Source organism: Acomys russatus, chromosome 21, assembly GCF_903995435.1.
Source record: "Acomys russatus chromosome 21, mAcoRus1.1, whole genome shotgun sequence".
NCBI lineage: Eukaryota > Metazoa > Chordata > Mammalia > Rodentia > Muridae > Acomys > Acomys russatus.
The window spans coordinates 19,183,840-19,203,580 of record NC_067157.1 but is presented as its reverse complement, the minus strand read 5'-3'; the positions used below and the strand labels follow the sequence as shown (position 1 = coordinate 19,203,580).

The window sequence follows — 19,741 nt, the reverse complement described above, 5'->3', positions numbered from 1 at the left end:
TTTTATGTGTGTGACTGGGTCTGTGTGTGTGCTCCTCCTGCTTTTTGCTTATTTTTTCTTCTTTTATGCTATTTTAAATTAGCCTGTTTATTTTCTAAAGAGAGAGAATGAAGACTTGGAGTTCAAAGGGTGGGAAGTGAGGAGAATCTGGAAGAAAATGAGGGAAAGGAGACCATGATAAAAAAATATATTCTATGCAAACCAATCTATTTTCAATGTTAAAAGTAGTTAATGTGAGCTGGGATATTGCTCTACAAATATGGTGCTTGCCATGCATGTATTTGAAACCCTAAGCTCAATGTCCAGCACTGCAAATATGGTTATGATGGTACAAAACTAGAATCAAGGCAAATGAAAATGGGAGGTAGAGGCAGGAGTTCAAGGTAATCCTTCAAAGTGTTGGAATTTTGAAGCTAGCCTGAACTTTATGTGGGCGCAGGGAGAGAGACAGAAAGACATAGAGAGACAGGTAAAGAGACAGAGACAGAAAGAGAAAGGAAGACTATATCCAGAACCTATCTAAATCAGGAAAACAATGGGCAGAGACTCTATGTGGTATGTAGCATGCCAGACAAAATTTCTAGGAAAGAAAGCTAGGTTTAAATGCTTCAAGGAAAGAAGAATCCAAGACAAAGAGAGCAATATGCTTAATATGAGATTGAATATCCTTTTCTTTTTCTGGTTTTTTGAGATTATAATTTAATTAAAGCATTTCTGTCTTCCCTTTCCTTCCCCCAAATCCTCCCCTATTTCTCCTTAACTGTCCTACAAATTGATGGCCTCTTTTTTAAACTGACTATTATCAAATGAATATGTTGATTTTTCACATATATATGTATTATATATATGTATTAAATATAACCTAGTCAATCCTTATAATGTTAGTTGTAGGTACATTTTCAGAGTTGATTATTTGGTACTGGACACCTGGTCCTTGGAGAAGGACCTCTCTTCCACTTCCAGCTTGACTTGGTTGCCTGTAGATCTTTATGTAAAGTTGAGGCCTCATGGGAATTTTCTTATCAAGTTTTGCATGTTCATTGATGTCATCTTTGTTTGGGGGCTCATGTTGTTAAGGCTTTTGGGGTATAGATCCTGCTGGTATGAGGAGGCATACATGAATTCCTTGATGTAACATATAGCATACAAGGTTATATCCACTTGCCTCCTGAACCTAGGGAACCGAACAAAGATATTTAGCTAGTAGACAAGATGACTTCAAAAAGAGATTGAAAGCATCATCTAACAAGAAAGCCACTTGAATTGAAAGTCTAAAATGTTTTCACAGGCAATGACATTAGTTTAATGGTATGAATAACTGGGGACTGTTATGGCTGAAATATGATTTATCATCACAAATCTTCAAGTGAATGATTGGCCCCAAATGCAGTGGCATGGAAGGGTGGGGCCAATTGTATGCTGTTTGCATTGTGAATAAAATCTCCCTTGAATGAATCAACATCAAAGAGGCGAGATGAGCTCTCATGGCAGCAGAACGGTAGTCACTGACTCCAGCTTCCTAGGTCTCCTCTTGTTTCTCTTTCAGGCCTCCCTATCTGTCATTCCTCGTAAGCTGAAACTTCAGGATTTGACTAGATACAATCATTGACTACAACAATCACCTGGTTTTGGATTTCCTGCTTCCCAGAAGTAGGAGTCAAGTAAATCTTTTCCCTTTCCAAAGTACTTAGACTCCAGAATTCTTTTAGGAAACAAAAATCAAACCTAGATTTCCAAATTAGTGTCTCAAAGTAGGGTGTTCTGTAAGAATTCCTGTAAGCAGCTTTAAGACTGGGCGATGGGTGTGGCTTGGAGCAGTTTGGAAGGGAAGATGAAAACACAAACAAACAAAACACATTATTAGGATTCTGTGGCCAGAGGTGAAGACCAGGCCTAGGGAGGATCTGGAAGTCTCAGAAACAAAACAGTTTTGACCAGACAGCTGACAAAATGGGTAACGGGAAAGGCTGTCTGACAGGGTCTCGGCAGGAAATGAGAGAAGATTCTTTCAGTGGAAGCCAAGGAAGGGCTAACCTTATTAAGCAGCTGCAGAGTGCCCAGCTGCGTTACATCCATGCCCTGGAGCTAGGCAGAAGGGGAACTTAAGGGTGACAAACTAGGACTTTTAGTGGAAGGAATTTCTAAGAGAAATGGAGAAGAAATGGAGTGGTTTCTTTCAACCACTTATGCTGAAGTTAAGGAGCAAAAAGATGCCCCAAGGGCAGAATTTATAATTAAAGATGAAGCAAATTCTAAAAAAAAAAAAAAAAAAACTGGAAAATTTACAGCCTGGCCACGTAGAGAACAAAACAGCATATTCAGCAGAGAACAACTAAGAGGCACTCAAATGCTTTTAAGGAGACCAGTAAGAACCCGACAACTCCAGGAGACAAGAATAAAAACTAGGAAGTAGAGGTATGGCTCAGTAGTTAAGAGCACTGGTTGCTCTTCCAAAGATCCTTAATACCACTTGTAGCACCTGCAAGGCAGCTCGCAACAGTTTATAATTGAAGTCCCATGGAATCTGATTCCGTCTTCTTGTTTGTAAACATACATGCAGACTCATATGCATAAATACATACATCTATTTTTAAAAAATCACCAGCACTAAAGGAAAAAGCCATCACTTCTGAGATCCTTGGAGTTCTCTCTCCCATCCAAGGTCCAGAACACTGAAAGGTGTGAAAGGTGTTAGGTGGCCTGAGCCAAGTTGTCCTCCATGAGAAGAACACTGTCCAGGGCACTGTGGCTTCTGCTTAGTACATTCTGGCCATGGGTTCAGGTAGTTGCAGCTATTATTCAATACTCTGTTCTACAGATAAAAGGAATAATAAACCTTGGTAGCACCCTTATCCATCAGATGCAAATTCTCCAGGCATGCCAAATGCATAGGCTATTGAGACCCAGCAGTCTCCACTTCAATTTCTAAGGCTATGTCACAATGCCTGAAAGCCCAGCCAGAAACCTGATGTAGGCAGACCCATCACAGAGCCCTTACTAGCACAATGGCAAAAGGTAGAGCCATAAGGAGTGTGAGAGAAAGGAAGGGAGGGAGGGAGGGAGGGAGGGAGAGAGAGAGAGACAGAGAGAGACAGAGAGACAGAGAGAGAGAGACAGAGACAGAGAGAGAGAGAGATAGAGAGAGAGAGACAGAGAGAGACAGAGACAGAGAGAGAGACAGAGACAGAGAGAGAGAGAGAGAGAGAGAGAGAGAGAGAGAGAGAGAAGAGAAGAGAAGAGAAGAGAAGAGAAGAGAAGAGAAGAGAAGAGAAGAGAAGAGAAGAGAAGAGAAGAGAAGAGAAGAAGAACTATAATTAGAGTTACTTGGGGACTTGGGAATGCATCACCTACAATGGTAATATATGAAATGAAAATTTGCCCTATAACTTCAACATATAATAGCTTTTCCGGAAGGCTTTGGACTTGTTGAAAGCCAATGATCCTTCCATTTGATGCATTTCTTACTTCTGGGTTGGAATGTGAACCATCCAGCCTTCAGAACTACAAAAGTCAAGTTTGTGTTCGTTGTACTACACAGCCTGTGGGTTTCATTGTGGAACTAGCAGAGGCTTGTTTCCTGAAAATATGACAGGAAGCCATATTTTCCTGTGAGATGGTTCAAGTCTCACAGCAGTGAGGTGGTTCAAGTCTGACCTCACAGGCTCCAATATTTTAAAAAGTTTTAAAGATGACAGGAGAGGGGGATTTGAGAGATGGCTTGGTAGTTTAGAACACTTGTTGCTTATGCAAAAGGTTTAAGATCTACTCCCAACACTGCATGTGGCTTACAACCATCCTTACTTCCAATTCTAGGATGCCTGATCTACTCTTCTAACCTCTACAGTTACACAGACATACATGCAGCCAAAAAATTCACTCATAAAATAAGAGAAATAATTCTTTAAAAATAATAAAGGGTATTGCTTCTCAGCCTTTTTTGCTAAGGTCAAGTGTAGTATCTGTTCTTATCAGTTTAATATCTAATACGTCCTCTATCCAAGGACAATATATGAAATGGATTTTTGGAAGTAGGAGTTGGAATAGGAGCTTTCTCCATCCACTGCACGCACCAACCTGGCATTGAGGTACCTCCAGGAACAGTGCAACCCCTCGGGGCACTCATGAAAAATAATTAAGGGTGACAAAACATCAGGATTTTTCAGCCATGGTGGAATTAGAGGGAAGTGGTAAGGCTATCTCTTGAACATAAGATTTCTAGCAAGGCCCCTACATATGGATCGCCACTGAGAGTGAGCACCACCACAGTCACTGAGAGTGAGCACCACCACAGCCACTGTAACACTTCGGCTTTACTATCAATATGCAACTCAAAAGGAGGGAGGAAAGAGTTTTCTTTGGCTTTATCTTTTTCCTGAAAAACGGTCCATCTTCCCACGTAATTGTGTCTTCATTATCTCAAAACTGTTGAATTTAATGTTTTTCTCCTAGTCTCTTTCTATTTTAGCTTTCTCCATTGCCTTCTCCATCTTACCTTCAACATTTTCATATACTCCCAAAGTGACACTGTATAGTATCCTGTTAGAACAACCATATAGCAATACTGACCTCATAGAGTGAAATGCAATAATTTGAGAATAAACTTTCGGTACCTTTGAGAGTCTTAGATGGAAATAAGAAAGTAAAGTTATTCATTTACTAATACTGGCACAATAACCTTGCTTCACTCACATAAAGTGAGGAGAATTTCCCAGCATACAAATCCAATGGCCTTGTTCTTGTCAAATACATTAGAAAATACAACTTGAAGTATTGGCATGTTTATATTGTTTATGTGCACCTGTATTTGTGTGACTGTGTCAAATAGCATTTATATAAGAGTGACAAAAATTGTATGTAGATGGACCAACCAAAGAAAATATTCATCTTTTAAAAAGATTTTATTTTTACATATTTTTGTGTGTTTATATGCATTTGATTACAGTGTCCACCAAGACCAGAACAGTATAATACTCTTGAATATATAGTTACAAGTGACTGTGAGTTATCTGACATTCATACTGGATTCCAAACCTATGTCCTCTGCCAAAGCAGCACTTGCTCTTAACTGCTGAGCCACCTCTTCAGCCCTGAGCATATTCATCTAACCTACATGGGGAGGACCTAGAAACTATTGCATGTTCAAAATAATGTAGAGCAGGGGAGGCAAATTAAGAGTTCACTGAGACAAGTCAGTTCCCCCATAAACAGCAAAAACAATTGAGAACTCACATTTGTTTTTATGGTGTGAATATGGACCTTTATTAGGAGACACCTGTTTAATTGTTCCAATTGCCATTTAAAAAGACAACTTATTGAAGCACTTTTCTTGCAGGATTTGTCTTTCATGTATAAAGCTCTGCCTTCCAAAACTGTCTAGCTACTAGCATCTCTGTGAGGAAATAGCTGACCTGAGATAGGAGCATATACAGGGGAAGGAGATCCCCCTTAGGAACAGTCATAGGGGTGGGGAAGAAGGGGAAAATGGGAGGGAGGGAAAAATGGGAGGATACAAGGGATGGGATAACCATTGAAATGTAACAAGAAATAAATTAATAAAAAAATAACAGCAAAAAGAAAAAAAAGAAAAGAAAAGAAAATCGTATGCGTCGGCCATCCAGATAGTTGATGAACTGTTATTGCTGCAGCTATTTCATTTCCCAGTTAGGTTCAGAAACCAACTTCCTTATAGTCATCTACTGCCTCAGGATCTTAACATTTTTTTTTTCTTCCTGTCTCATCATCTGCAATGATTCTGAGCTTAGGGAAGAAGGAGCATGGGATAGATGTCCCGTTGAGAAGTGAGCATTCCGTGTCCTCTTATTTGTTACACCTTGACCAGTTGTAGGCCTATATGTTAATTGTCATCTACTGCAAATAAAAGCTACCGTGATGCAGGTTGATAGATGTATAACATTTGTGGGGTTGGAGATAAATTTTTAGGCGGTACTTTAATGCTATATCAATTTAGCAGAATAATAAGAGGAGATTCTCCCCTTAGGCCTATGCACTGTCCAGCCACAGATTATTGGCTTGATAATGGTGCTAGAGATAAGTTTTATCTTATAAAGTGGGACTTAGAACCACTTAGAAAGTGATTGGTTAGTTCCACGATGTTTCTGCCATTGTTCCAACAGTGTGCACATCTACCCCAACAGACTTTCATTTGCGTTGGTGTACAAAGTAGTCATCATAGAACCTAATATTTTTATTAATTTTGATGTGTGAAAAGTTCATACCTGTAGATCGTGTGCTCTGATTACATTACTGTCCCCTCCTAATTCCTTTGTGCCCCTATCAATACCTTCAGTCCATTCCTAACTGTCCCTTTCCTGGGGTTGTGACTTTCAGTTTTGTTCTGTGACCCAACTTAGTTTAATCATGGACATTTGTGTCAGCAATGGTTCAGAAGTTTCTACTGGAATCTCCTGTGTCTTTGGTTTGTATGTAACTCAAGGCAATTATTTCTTGGCTCCCTGAATCTATCCACATACCTTATGTTTTAAAAGTAGCAATTGTGCATTAACTTCTGCATTATTCTAATGAGCTGATACAGAACTTGTTATTTAACATTTGTTAGGGAAAATTGTCAATTGTAATAATATTCTTTTAATAATTTTAGTACATTTCATCATGTGCAGAAAAAAAGCTGACATTTCAAGGTATTATATTTAATCTATACTTCCATGGACCCAGAGGTTTGTCATGCTTGCATTTAACAGTTTACTATTTCTGCTCTAACAAAGCCATAGGTGCAAATACATGCTGAACAGTTTGATGATGTCCTAATGGAAATTTTGTCAGAAATTTTCTTCAGCATTTCCCACAGAGATCAAATCATCCTTGGACCATTTTTTATTATAACTGTCTTTGATTTCTCCCCTTAATGTTTGACTGTGCTTTTCATTTTATTTAATTGGTCCTGGACAGAGCCTTATTTACTTCCACCACCTGAGGAGAAAAGTGTGACGAGGCAGGCTTTTGCAGTAATTCTTGGCTCAAAATCTTTCTTTCCACATTAGGAACATATGTGCACTGTTGGCTGCTCAAGATCACACCCATCTGCTCAGATTGCAATAAATCTGCAGGGAAGCTCTTTGCTTTTTTGCCTCAGGGTTTAAGTGTCATAAGTTGATAGGTGTACATGAGCAAGCTGCAGGACCTTTGACAACATCTCCTTCATTGGTCCAAAGAGGGGCTCAAGTTCCTCTTTGCTTGCTGATCTTTGCCAAAATACATTAGGATGGAAAATGTGGGGCTACATTGTCTTTGATACTTACTTCAATCCTGAAGCTGATTTCAGGTGAAGATAAAAACTGATGTATAAAAGATGAATCCAGACCAAAGAGCCACTATGAACACCGCCATACTAAAAAAGCATTTCTCATGCGGGGGGGGGGGGGGGTTGGGAGATACGTTTCCACTTTTGTAGGAAATTGCAATGAGAAATAGAAAGCAAACAATGATCCACTGGCCTTTTCAAAAACAAGTGGAAACATGCACTGTTGCTCTCGGCAACATACAAGTAATGACAACAAAATGATATATTTTCACATGTTCAATGAATAACCAAATATGCAAAAGCATTCAACTGGGATGCAATATGAATGAGACATTGTGTTAGATATGGTGCATAATATCAGTGGTGAGTCTCACGGCCTGACCACCTGACCTCAATGTACTGTTAATCCTGTTGTTACTGCACATATCATCCAACATGCTAAGGAATGACACGCTTCTATGGTTTGAAATATCTACTCACCAGTTCTCTTAACACTATGAGTTAAAGAGTAAAAGAGGATCTCTCTCCATTTATGGGGAGCCTCATTCGAATTCATTGTTCTGTTTTGTTCATAATAGTATTCTCATTTAGAACTCATGGCATGACAATGCCCATTCTTAGTACATGCCTCAGTTGCCCATAGATGTAATACCTGTATTGATATTCTTCCTGAAGAATAGGTAGCAGAGATCTAAGACAAAAGTCCCTAACCAAGATGTAGGCATATGGAGATCCACTTCTGGGAGGCAACAAAATATAAAGGATCCTTATGTCTCGAAGTCTCTTTCATGAACACACAATTATTCTATAGAGTCTACATTATGGTAAAACACCATGATGATTAAATGTATGGAATATTACAGGGAAACAAATATCCAAACTCAGCATTTAGATTATTCATAATATGATATTTCTATATAGCTAAATGCCTCCTTAGGCAGTATGGCACAATACAATTCAAGTACCAACTTCATGTACATTTATACTTTTACTGCATCTGCTATAGTGTTATTGTTTTATTCTAATATTTTGAAATGTCTTATTCCAGTGCTATTGAGAAAAGTGAGAGGTATGGCACTGTGGTGTTGACAAGAGTTAATCTCTCACCCCCGACAATATACATGCACAGAACTCTCTCCTCCCATACCATGGGAAGATATAAATTCATTTTAGAAATACAGCACAGAAAGGTTTGGAATCTGAACAAAAGTGTTCAATGCTGAAGAGCAGGGAGTGACTGAACAAAGGAGACAAATTATAGTGACATTATCAATAAGATGTGGTCATAGACTTGGGATGGAAGAAAGAGAAATAAAATCATAAATTTGAGCAACTGGGTGAATGTTGGTGGCAATAAACAAGGCAGAGATTTCAGGACAGGAAGCAGGTATATGAAAGAAAAGGCGGAAATGATGTTTGACCTTCTCAATTTCAAAGTAGTGTACAGTATTCTCACATAGACCAAAGCTTTCATGAGACCAATGAGCTGAAGTGGACTAATGCTCTTTGGGGGCTGCTGTGTTCTGAAAAAGTAAAAGTGGTCTCATCAGGGCAGAGTGACCGATGTGTTTAAGATCAAAGCCCAGTGGGAGTGCTGTGGTCTTCTCATTTGCTAAAGCACAGTTCTTCTAAGGAGGTAGTTTTAAAGACCTTTGCTACAGAGTCCTTCTTGTATAAGTTTCATGAGTAAATAAGAACAAATTTCTGTTTGTAGCCGAAACTTCCTGGCTTCCCTGTGAGTTGTCATCACAAAGGCAACCACAGATGAGCGTGTTACCATTGTCTGTACAGATAAATGGATGTTGTTGGAGCCAATGCAGACTAATTATCAAACCCAAACATAGAGTTCCAGTTGATAAGAAAAGATGCTTCACATGAAGTCAGTCAATAAATCAATCAGTGAATTTGTAGAGCTCAAATATATGGCAAAACAAAAATACATGATATGAACCATGAAAGCATTCTCTTTCTTTAAGCCTTTAGTGTCTGTTCCTCACACCTAGTGATAACTCATTTAGTCATTTTAAAAAATAACCTTATTCTCATAATTGAATATGCAAATGTAGGTCTTAAAAGAGACCAGAGTGGAGGGAGTAACAGTTCCTTGAATTACCAGCATACAGGGTCCCAAAAAAACCACAGACTGAACCAGGAAGAAGGACATCACAATATCCACTTGCATTTAAAAGTTCTTTGTGATCTTCCCAAATGAGGGTCCCATACACAATGGACACTGAAGCAGCTAATAGCATGAGATAAATTTGAAATATTGTTCTTCATTTTCCTTTCATTTATGTATCCTTGACAAGTGCACTAACCACAGATTTTGCAATTTAAACAACAGAAACTCTTTTTTTTTCCCCTCACAGTTTTGGAGGGTAAGAGTCCCTGGTCAAGGCATCAGTTTCCTCTGATGTCTCTCTCCATGGCTTCAGCCATCCACTTCCTCACTGTGTCCTCCACCTGCTTTTCTCTCAGTGTATGTCCCCGGTGTCTCTTCTTCTTTGTATAAGAACGTGGATCTTATTGGAATGGAGACCCACTCTTGTTATCGCATTTAGCTTTGGTTATTTCTTCACAGGGTCTATCATGAAACAAATTATATGTTTTGTCAGGGTTTCAGGATATATATGAGGGCTCACTTCAGCTAAAATGTGGAAGTCTGGGTGGAGCCTAATGAGACTGACATCAACCCAACATTTGAATCAGGATAAATTTCAGTGGCCCACCTTCACTTACCCAGGTGGGAACATTAAGGTTGTGGTTCAGTTATGCAAGAAAGATAGATATGAAAGAATAATGAAGACTTTTCTAAAGGACCAGAGCTTTAGGATCTGTAATTGGCTACATCTTCCTGATAAGATTGCTAAGCAAACAGTAATAGCAAAGGATTTCAACACCCACCCCACCCCTCAAAGACAAACAAGAAAAATCAGAGTTTATGCACACAGAAACAAAAGTATTTAACAAATAATTTGAAGGCTTGATGAGAAATAGGATTGGAACATGTGCTCAAATTACTACCCCATGAAATATCCATTTACTGCAAAGGGACCATGAGTAATTTACTGTGGAAGAGTCAGAAAAAGCATCACCTTCATCAAGTGACCAATGTGAATATCATCAATAATGAGGCAAATTAATGCCCTAAGCCATCTATGGGATGTTTCATTTCAGTAAGTAGCCTGCCTACGACGTATGAGTTAAATATCCTTGTGAGGATGTACCAGACAGAGCTAATGGGAGACATTTTTAAACCCAGTCTCTCTACATGTGTCTAAGTGAGTGTGTTACAAGGAGATGCAAGCAAAGGCTGAGGAACAGCCTCTCACTGGGGAAGGAGTGAAATCAGTGTGAAATGCAGGCAGATTCTGAAGTAGACCAGGAGAGCTAATGTTAGTGATGCTTCAGTACCACCTTCCTCATTCTGATGGCTGCATCATGGCCCAGAAGGATAATAACTTCCCTGAAAGGGAAACACACACACAAAAAAATCCAGGAATGATGGGCACAGGCTGGTAATTTTAAATGGTTCAAGGGGATAATGTGAAGTACTCAGAGAATTTTTTCAAGTATAATGTTGTTTAAAAAGTAAACCGTAAAAGGATAGAATGCAGTTATAGAAATCTAAGAAGCATAGAGGAAAGATGTGTAGGAATTTACTGAGAAGACTAGAGGATATGTTCAGAGGGGATAGAATGTTTACCATCATGACTACAGTGTGTTTTCTTTGGGGCTGTTCAGCATAAACATCAGTCAAAAGCCATCAACCTGCACCCAACATCTACGTATCTTGTTCTATTACTCTTTGATAAGGTAAGTAGTGTATAGAAATATAGACAATGAGTTCAGGGAATTCATTCAAATGTTTGTTTTGGAATTAAAGGAAAGAATTGAGGCTCAGGGAGAGCAAAATCCAAAATCAAAGAAAAGCTTTCCTTTTTATATTTGACTTTGGGATCTGTAACTTTGGAATATTAATTATCTGAGCATGCTGAAATAATGTCAGTCCAGGGATAGGGGCCAAAATTAGAATGGATAAAGAAGAACAGAGGACAAAAATATCAGATGCCAAAGCAGAGTTCTTGGGAGAGCAGACCATGGGGTCTAGTCAGAGTGGTACCTCACTCTCAGTCCCACCCACAAGGGTGACTTCAATCCAAGGGCTTGCCTAATGGAGGTAAAGTATCTCTCACTGAATGTTCTTAGGTTCACTTAGAAATAAAATTTTGTGGTCATCTTTTAAGTATGAAAGATTTAGTGACTGGGGACTTTAAAGTTGGTGTAAGCCTGTAATTAAAATCCAGAGACCATGGTAAGGATTGAATTTTAACATTCTGATTATGCATTGGGAACACTATGGCTTTAAGATGAGTTCCTTAAGCCTGTCCTTACTCTGACTACACAGCTTCACTCATATTAATTCCTTACATCTACCAGGCAGAATATCAATGTACTCAGATAAAGGAAATGTAAAGAAAATGAATCAATAAGATAGAAAGGTATGTGTGGTGTCCTGTTTCACCTGATAGCCTGCCCAGTGCTGTGGGATTTGGGTCAGGATGAACCTGACAATGACATATATTATGTCTTGCTAGCCAAACACTATCAGGAAGATGTGGAAATGACTTTTGAAGAGATAGAAAAGAGACTTTGGCAGGAGTTTATAGCGTTTCTTCAAAATTTATTTAATAATGAATTACTAGAATGCTATTACATAGGTTTTTATTAACAGTTTTACTACTTTAGGGTTTAAATTTAAGACTGTTTCTTTCTTATTTATGTTTCTCGAAGACATTTTTCATAGTCCTAATATTGTCAATAGAGAAAAACAATTCTAAAGTTCTCTATGATTTGCTTTCAATGTTTCCTAATGAATTCATCTTTCATCAAGCCCTTTATACGGGAACAAGACTCCTTCCACTGGAAGGACACAGTCTCAGTCTCTATAAAGTTAGGCTGTAAACATATATTCATTTAACTTGCCAATTTCTGCCACATCTGCAAATTTAACCTAATAATTTCCCTTAGGCTTGGTTCTTTTCTTTCTTAGGGGTGCCAAGGGCACCCCTGCCAAATTATTGTGTGGGATATGAGGTGGCTAACTTGGTCTGCCCATGCCTTTCCAGTCAGGTCTTTTGAAAGATGTGTAAATAGTAGCACTTTTTTTTTTTTTGACCTCCTGCTCATTTTCCACAAGACTTGCCTGCTCTTCTTTGGTCTCAAGGGCTTCAGGAGCTCATGTTTCCCCGAAGAGTGTCTTTAACGAAGAAGGCGTTAAAGACTACACCTATGCCCAAATTATTATGATAAACACCAGAGACAGAAAGCATTTTCTAAACATACAAAGAAAGGTAGATTGACCTGGTCACAGAATAGACTTAAAAAGCAGTGCCAAATAGGCTTTCTTCCTTTGTAAATAATCGGGTGACTAGTTGGGTTGGCTCTGCAAGGAGCATTTTCCCCTGAAAAGGAACATTCACATGGTTTCTCCCTTACATGCATCGCCTGCAGTCTGGAAACCTTCCATTCAGGTCAAACATAAAGAATTTCTTTGAGAATTTATGGGCTCTATGATTTGTAAGAAAGGTTTCAATATCACACCGTTCCTTCCCTTATTAAAAGGCTGAAGTTCTCTACCTCATGAGCTTTTTCATGAATGGCAAAGTATGAACTCTGAGAGAAGTTTCTTACCCTTACAACATATGCAGGACTTCCCCAGGGAGCATCCTTTGTGCCCAAGGAGGCTGGAGCTGCAAGGGATGAGTTTTCCACATACCTCACACAGCCTCCTCAGCTATATGAGGGAGCTGATAATGGTTCAGGTGCATTTTTTGACTGAAGCAATTTCTATATCCCACCCACTTACAAGTTTTCTCTCATAGGTATGTTCTATGTGGTAACAGAAAAATACTTCAGCACAACACAATTATGCATACTTCTAGCCTTTTCAAAAACATGTAAAAACACTAAACATTTAGTGTACTAGGAGGAAAGACAGAGCATGCACATGGAGATCAGAGGACAGCATTCAAGGGTCTGTTCTCTCTTTTTACCATGTGTGGTCCAAGAACCAAACTCAGGTCATCAGGCTTCCTCTCCAAAATTAAGCTATGACAATATTTACAATATTTAATCAGTGCCTTCTTCAAAAGAATAGCAAACTGAAAAGCATATTTAATTTCATTTTTTGTTGTAAAAACAATAATAAAAGAAAATGCTATGTTTCTGATAGGTATTTGAGCAAATCCCTCGGTGATATCACTAAAAGAAAAAATGCCTTAAAGCTAAAGGAAGAGTAACTTAAGCACAGAGAATTGAATCATTTTCTTTGGCACAAGTTCCCCTCTAGGTAAAAATTATGAAATTATTTTATTAGTGATTATATTTATGGCATGATATTATTGACACGAGAGCATGAGGCAATCTCTCTCTCTCTATAAAACCAGCTTGGAAAACAAATTTTGAAAATGTATGAAACTTAGACAAAACAATCTGGTAGGTTTTCTGTGGAACTTTGCTGGATAAGGCTGAAGTCTAGTAGCTACACATAGCTATTTGCACTCCGTCTATGATGGTGGATGTCCTTTTCCCAGAGGGGCTCTCACTCCACCTGATCTGGTAACCACAGATATTGGAAGGTGCTTCCCATAGCCCTTAGGGAATTGGAACTTTCCTTATAAGAAAACTGGCTTAGCAAAGCATCTGGGTATTCCTGGAAGTGCCTCATCCTATGCTAAGGAGATTGTAGCCTCCAGCAAATGAACTTTAATCATACCTGGAAGTTATTCCTTCACCCCTAGGATAATTAAGTGCTATGTTGTCCTTCTTGTGATAGGAGTCTGAGTTACTGCATGTAAAGGAGGCATGGCACCACTGTATGAAGATTAAGTATCTGAGCACCCTTAGCCCTAGAAAATCAGACACACTTACCCGCAAACCCTTCCGCACTGCACAAAGCTTATAAATAAAGGCTGGCTGGTATGCTTACATTCCTCGTGCTCCCTGTTCCTCTCCCATGACTGTCTGCAACTCCATTCATTCTGGGAAAGGACTGATGCTGGATGCCTGGTGGTCAGGCAGTGATGATGGCAGGACTGCCATGGCATCCAGGCATCCCACATCACCACGGCTAGCTCATTGCTGAACACCTGGTGAAGTACCCACCAAGACCTGCCTCTCACTGGACCTGTCTCTCTTCGGGTTCCAGACCTCTGCCTGCTTCCTCTGCCATGCTTAGCATAGCAGTTTGACAAAGGGCTGTGTCACTTATGCATTATCATGGATTTGTGGGGCTCCTGACTCTCCACTGCTGTCTGATACCAGTGATTTCATTCTAAAAGAGCTAAACTCTAACATAGGTAAGAAATAAGTTTCTACCTCCCCGGGTAAGATTGGGAATCTGGCCTATTGCCCAGGCCTTGGGCCTTACCCTGACTCTTTAAGCTGCCCCTGAGTGAGACACAGGACCTTAGGACCTTTGATGTCAAGGCCAATCCATTCTCATCCTGAAGCAAACAGTGCCAGGTCGGACCCACTTGACACGGAACCCTGGCCATCTGCCAGACACTGAACAACAGCGCTCTTTGTTTTATTTTTTTTTTTTCCTTTCTTCTGTTTTTTTTTTTTTTTTTTTTTTTTTTAGTAGCATTCCATCCAGAACCGTTAAGTGACATCCATCTTAGAAGCCTCAAGCCATATGTGACTCACAGAATATTTCATGCTGCTTTGGATTGTGACCTAACAGTTGACCTAGGAAGTTGTAGATTTAAAACAGACACAGATGGACTCATGCAAGTAGGAGAAATTCATGAGACCAAGTTGTCCATAAATGAATGACAGATACTCTTTGACTGATGTTCTCTTAAAATGATATTCTGCAGTTCATAACTTTTGTTTTTACCATTTGACGGATCTACTTTCAAATTATTTCCCTAAAAAATCTACAATTTAACAAATAATGAGGCTTAGTTCCATAGTGGATTCCCAAAAACTCTTATGGTAAAAGAAAAGTTATCTTCCATTATTTCAGAGGGGACATTTGTCATAATGTGAAGCATAAGATTTGAGGCCAGCCAGAGGTTCTATTCTCAACTTAGCCACTAAGGGCTCTGTAATCATGTTTGGCATTAGTTCTATAGAGCAAATAGAAACTGTACAGAGACACTTTAAGAACCAGTGATCCGAGGCATGCAAAATAAAGAATATGGTGATGTTATCCAATAATTACCAATCGTTTATTTATATCATGCTTGATTCATTTAACTATCACTTAGCACCTATAAAAGACAAAACCAATAATTTTTAATTAGTTCTTGTTAAGTAAAATAAGGGTTTTTGTATTGAAAGCATTTGGTAGATAAATCCATAAATGACACAACTATTTTAACTTGGTAAACACACACACACACACACACACACACACACACACACACACACACACACACACACACACACACACTACCTGATGGAATGAAACATTTCAAATATCCAAATGAATGGTTAATAGTTATTCTAGTACTATCAGTAGAATTCCACTCTTACTTAAATGATTAAAAATTGATGGAAGATACTCCTTGTTTGATTTTTCTTTGTTTCCTATTTCTTTGGAAAAAAAGAAAGCACAAAGTCGAATTTAGAGCTGAAGATGGGCCTTAGAGAACTCTAATAAAATTCTTTATTTTACAGACTACACAAAGTTATAGGGAGACAACATAACTTGCACATGATCACAATAGCAAATCCAAGATTAGAAGCCAAGCCAGAGAACACTCAATGTCTTATTTTTTATTCTACATCATACTGCATAAATCAAACCTAAGGTATAATGATATACCTTGCTGATTTAAGCAAGATTCTGTGGTGAAATTTTATAGAACAAAATCAATGATATGCAAGGTGAGAAAAAATTCATGGTGCTTCTGTCAAAAATATAATGGAATTAGTAAATATTTACGCTGGCTTTTTCCATGATTTATTCTACCATAAGCTGTATTGCAAAACTATCAGTGATAAACATATGTTGTTGTTTTCAAAGTGATGCTCTCAGAAGAGGAAAGAAACTATTCTTCAAAGTGGGATTTGCTCTTTAGGGCTGCATGAGACCTTCCAATGTGCATTAGATTAGAACTAATACAGAGACTCACAACTGGACAATGTTTAGAGAGTCAAAGTTCTTGAAATACTTAGACCTAAATAATATGTCTTCATCAAGCCCCTTCCCTCAGGGATTAGGAATAACTAAAGAGGAGACAAAAAGAGTGTAAGATCCACTGGAGTTGAAAATCACCAAGGAAACAGTATCTTCCAAAAATAACAGAATGTATGAACCTGCAAACTTACAGACTGTAGCAACATGCACAGTACCTGAGTAGATCCAAACCAGGAGGGGTCCCAGACCTAAAGAGGGGAAGCGGATATGAGCTCTCATCCATGACCAAGAAGATATCGCCAATTAAAACTACTTGCAAAGGAAAAACTAGTTTTCTCATGTAGAATGGGTCTCAAACACTTTTAAGGCCAAACTTAATGGGCACCAGTAGGTGTCCAGCACAAAATGAACTCAATAGTGTGCCTTAGATATTTTCTTTCTGTCTCATATTGGTTTGTTTGAGCACTTTTTTTTTTTTACTTAGTTTTGCTTTTGTATTATTGTTTTTAATTTTGATTTGGTGGTTTTATGGGTTTGGTGTGTGTGTGTGTGTGTGTGTGTGTGTGTGTGTGTGTGTGTGTGTGTGTGTGTGTTTCTCTTGATTTTTATATTCACTTTTTAAGAAAGTTTGCCTGTTTGTTTTCTTAAGTGGGGCAGGGGGCACAGTGGGAGGAGAAAGCCTAGAGGTGGATGGGTGGGGAGGTGGGGAAGACATGGTAGGAGAACAGGGAGGAAAAACCGTGATCAGAATACCTCCCATTGCCTCCCATTAGAAGCTTACTAACTAAATGATCTTCAGGTTAGCTTTTTACCTATATGTGTCTAAGTATAAAGTTCTGTTCACATTGTGGTACACACTACATAACTATTGTTGCAATTAGTTGCAGCAAGCCATGTGGCAGGTCTAAAGGGTAAGGCAGAATAAGAGCACATAGGAATTGTTACTCTTGCTGGTATTACCACTGTGATCATTATTATACACTTTCCAGGACTGATAATATTCCCATTTTCACACACATAGAGCGTGGCTATCCCAACTCAATTCCATATGTCAATGTGGCTGGCTGTTGACATGTGATATGTGATATTTTGACTTACCTCTGTGTGTTTTACTACTGGACTTCGCTACTCTAAAATTTCGAAAGGTGACAGTTGATTCACATTCCTACTGGCTTCAGTGGGAATTTAATGCTTTTTAAAAGGCCTCATGTTCTCGTTCTAGCTTTCTCAGTCTGCCATCCATACCCCACTTCGTTAGGAAATCTCGGAGAACATAAGAAAGGAAAACCTATTTGAGGTTTGCATAAAATTATTATGGGATATAGTAAGAAAGTGATTTCATTTGCTTGTTTCCTGTAGCATCTTGATCGGTTATAATAACAAATGAAATGAAGATCCTCTGTGCATATTCCTTCACCTTAGAACAAGGCCTCATATAAATAGCTCCGTATAAACATTGTCAAAATAATGAAACCAAAGCAAGAAAGAGATTTTAGATTGTCGGCCAAATATTTGTACCCACAAACCTTCTTCAGTATATGCTGCCTTTCCTGTTTGTAGATCTCTACTGACAAAATCCAAAAGAATGAATGAATGAGATTTATTTCTTTGCTAGACTTACAATGTGTATAAAACCCCTTCTCACCTTTAACCAGACAATCTCTGCTTATTCATTGTAGGCATGCCTATAGTTGATTACCCTTGGGGCTGGTGCTAAAGAAAGTTGATATTTCAATGTGTTTGTTAGCAACAAACTCAGAATACTGACCAAACAAATCATTTTTCAGGCACAAAAAAAGTACATTTCAAAAAAATCATCATTTTTACAAAAAACCCAAATTATGACTAAAATTATATCAGAATAGGCATAATTCTATCAACCAATACATATTAAACTCTGTGTGTCTATGCTAGAATGTGGAGTTAGAACTGATTACTCAATAGCATTGTTAGGCAAGTCTAAAAAGGAAGGTATGTTGGAAAAACTGTTCTGTGCAAGAATGTAATTTGTTCTATGGTGGATCCAAATTCTAGGGATACAAGCAAAAAAAAAAAAAAAAACATGATTTAAAAACATTTTCGATACTAAAATTATAACTATTTTTGTAAAATATTATTTTTTTAAAAATAGACCTATAAATTAAATAAGAGCTTTAAAAATATATCTATAATAAACTACTGAATGCTTTGTCTCAGTAGACTAAGAGAAAAAGAAACTTTAGATGTTTGCTCTCAAAGTTAAATAATTTTCTCAAGTCTGGAGTGGAAAAAGTCTTACAAAACATGTTTAAATTTTGAAAAAAAATATATACTACCAAAGAATTTTTGTCTGATAATCTCAGACCAACACCTTCATTTTCTTTCTATGCTAAGGTGTTACTTTAGCCAGGAATAGTCCTGCATGCCTTTAATCCCAGTATTCAGAGTAGAGGTAGGCAGGCAGATCTCTGTAGCCCAAGCTGTTCTTTTTACTTTTTATTTTTTCACTTATATTCCAATTGTAGCCTCCTCCCTTGTTGTCTCCCAGTCCTACCCTCTCTCCTTTATAACCCTCTCCTTCCCTCCCCTACTCCTCAGAAAGGAAGCCCTCCCGCCTTAACATCTGACCTCAGCCTATCGAGTCTCATCTGGACTACCTGTATCCTCTTCCTCTGTGGCCTGGGTAGGCCACCCCACCAGGGGGAAATGATCAGCATGTGGGGGCCAGAATCAGGTCAGAAGTAGTCCCTACTTCCCATATTATGGGACCCACAAGGGTATTGTGCTGCCAATATACAACATCTGATCAGAGAGTCTAGGTCCTCACCATGCATGGTCCTCAGTTAGTGTGTGATTCGCTGCAGCACCCCTCTCATCTGCCCACATTGTTGGCTCCATTGGTTTCCTTGTGGAGCTTCTCACCTCTCCAGGTCCTTCTGTTCCCTAATGCTTCCATAAGACTCCCTTGCTCCAGCCCAAAGTTTGGCTGTTTATGTCTCAGCATCTGCTTGGATCTCCTGCTGGTTAGAGTCTTTCAGAGGACCTCTATGATAGGCTCCCTTCCTTTCCTTCTCTTCAACTGCTCCTGGGTCTATTCTATTTGTCATTCTGAATAAAAATTAAACATTCTCCCTAGGATCCCCCTTATTATTAGGTTTCTTTACGCCTGTGTAGTATAGCCTGGTATCTGCTTCTAAATGAGCATATACCATGCATATCTCTCTGGGTCTGGGTTACCTCACTCAGGAGGATTGCTTCTAGTTCCATCCATTTGCCTGCAAATTTCAAGATTTCCTTGTTTTTAATAGCTGAGTAGTATTCCATAGTATAAA

At 38.7% G+C, this 19,741-nt stretch overlaps 1 non-coding gene across 1 annotated transcript; it reads left to right on the top strand.

Annotated features, from left to right (window-relative positions):
* The first annotated feature begins 3,919 nt into the window (after positions 1-3,919).
* On the top strand, positions 3,920-4,111 carry LOC127205408 (U2 spliceosomal RNA). The gene has a single exon (XR_007832623.1). It is a non-coding gene; the product is annotated as a U2 spliceosomal RNA (small nuclear RNA).
* The last annotated feature ends 15,630 nt before the right edge of the window (positions 4,112-19,741 follow it).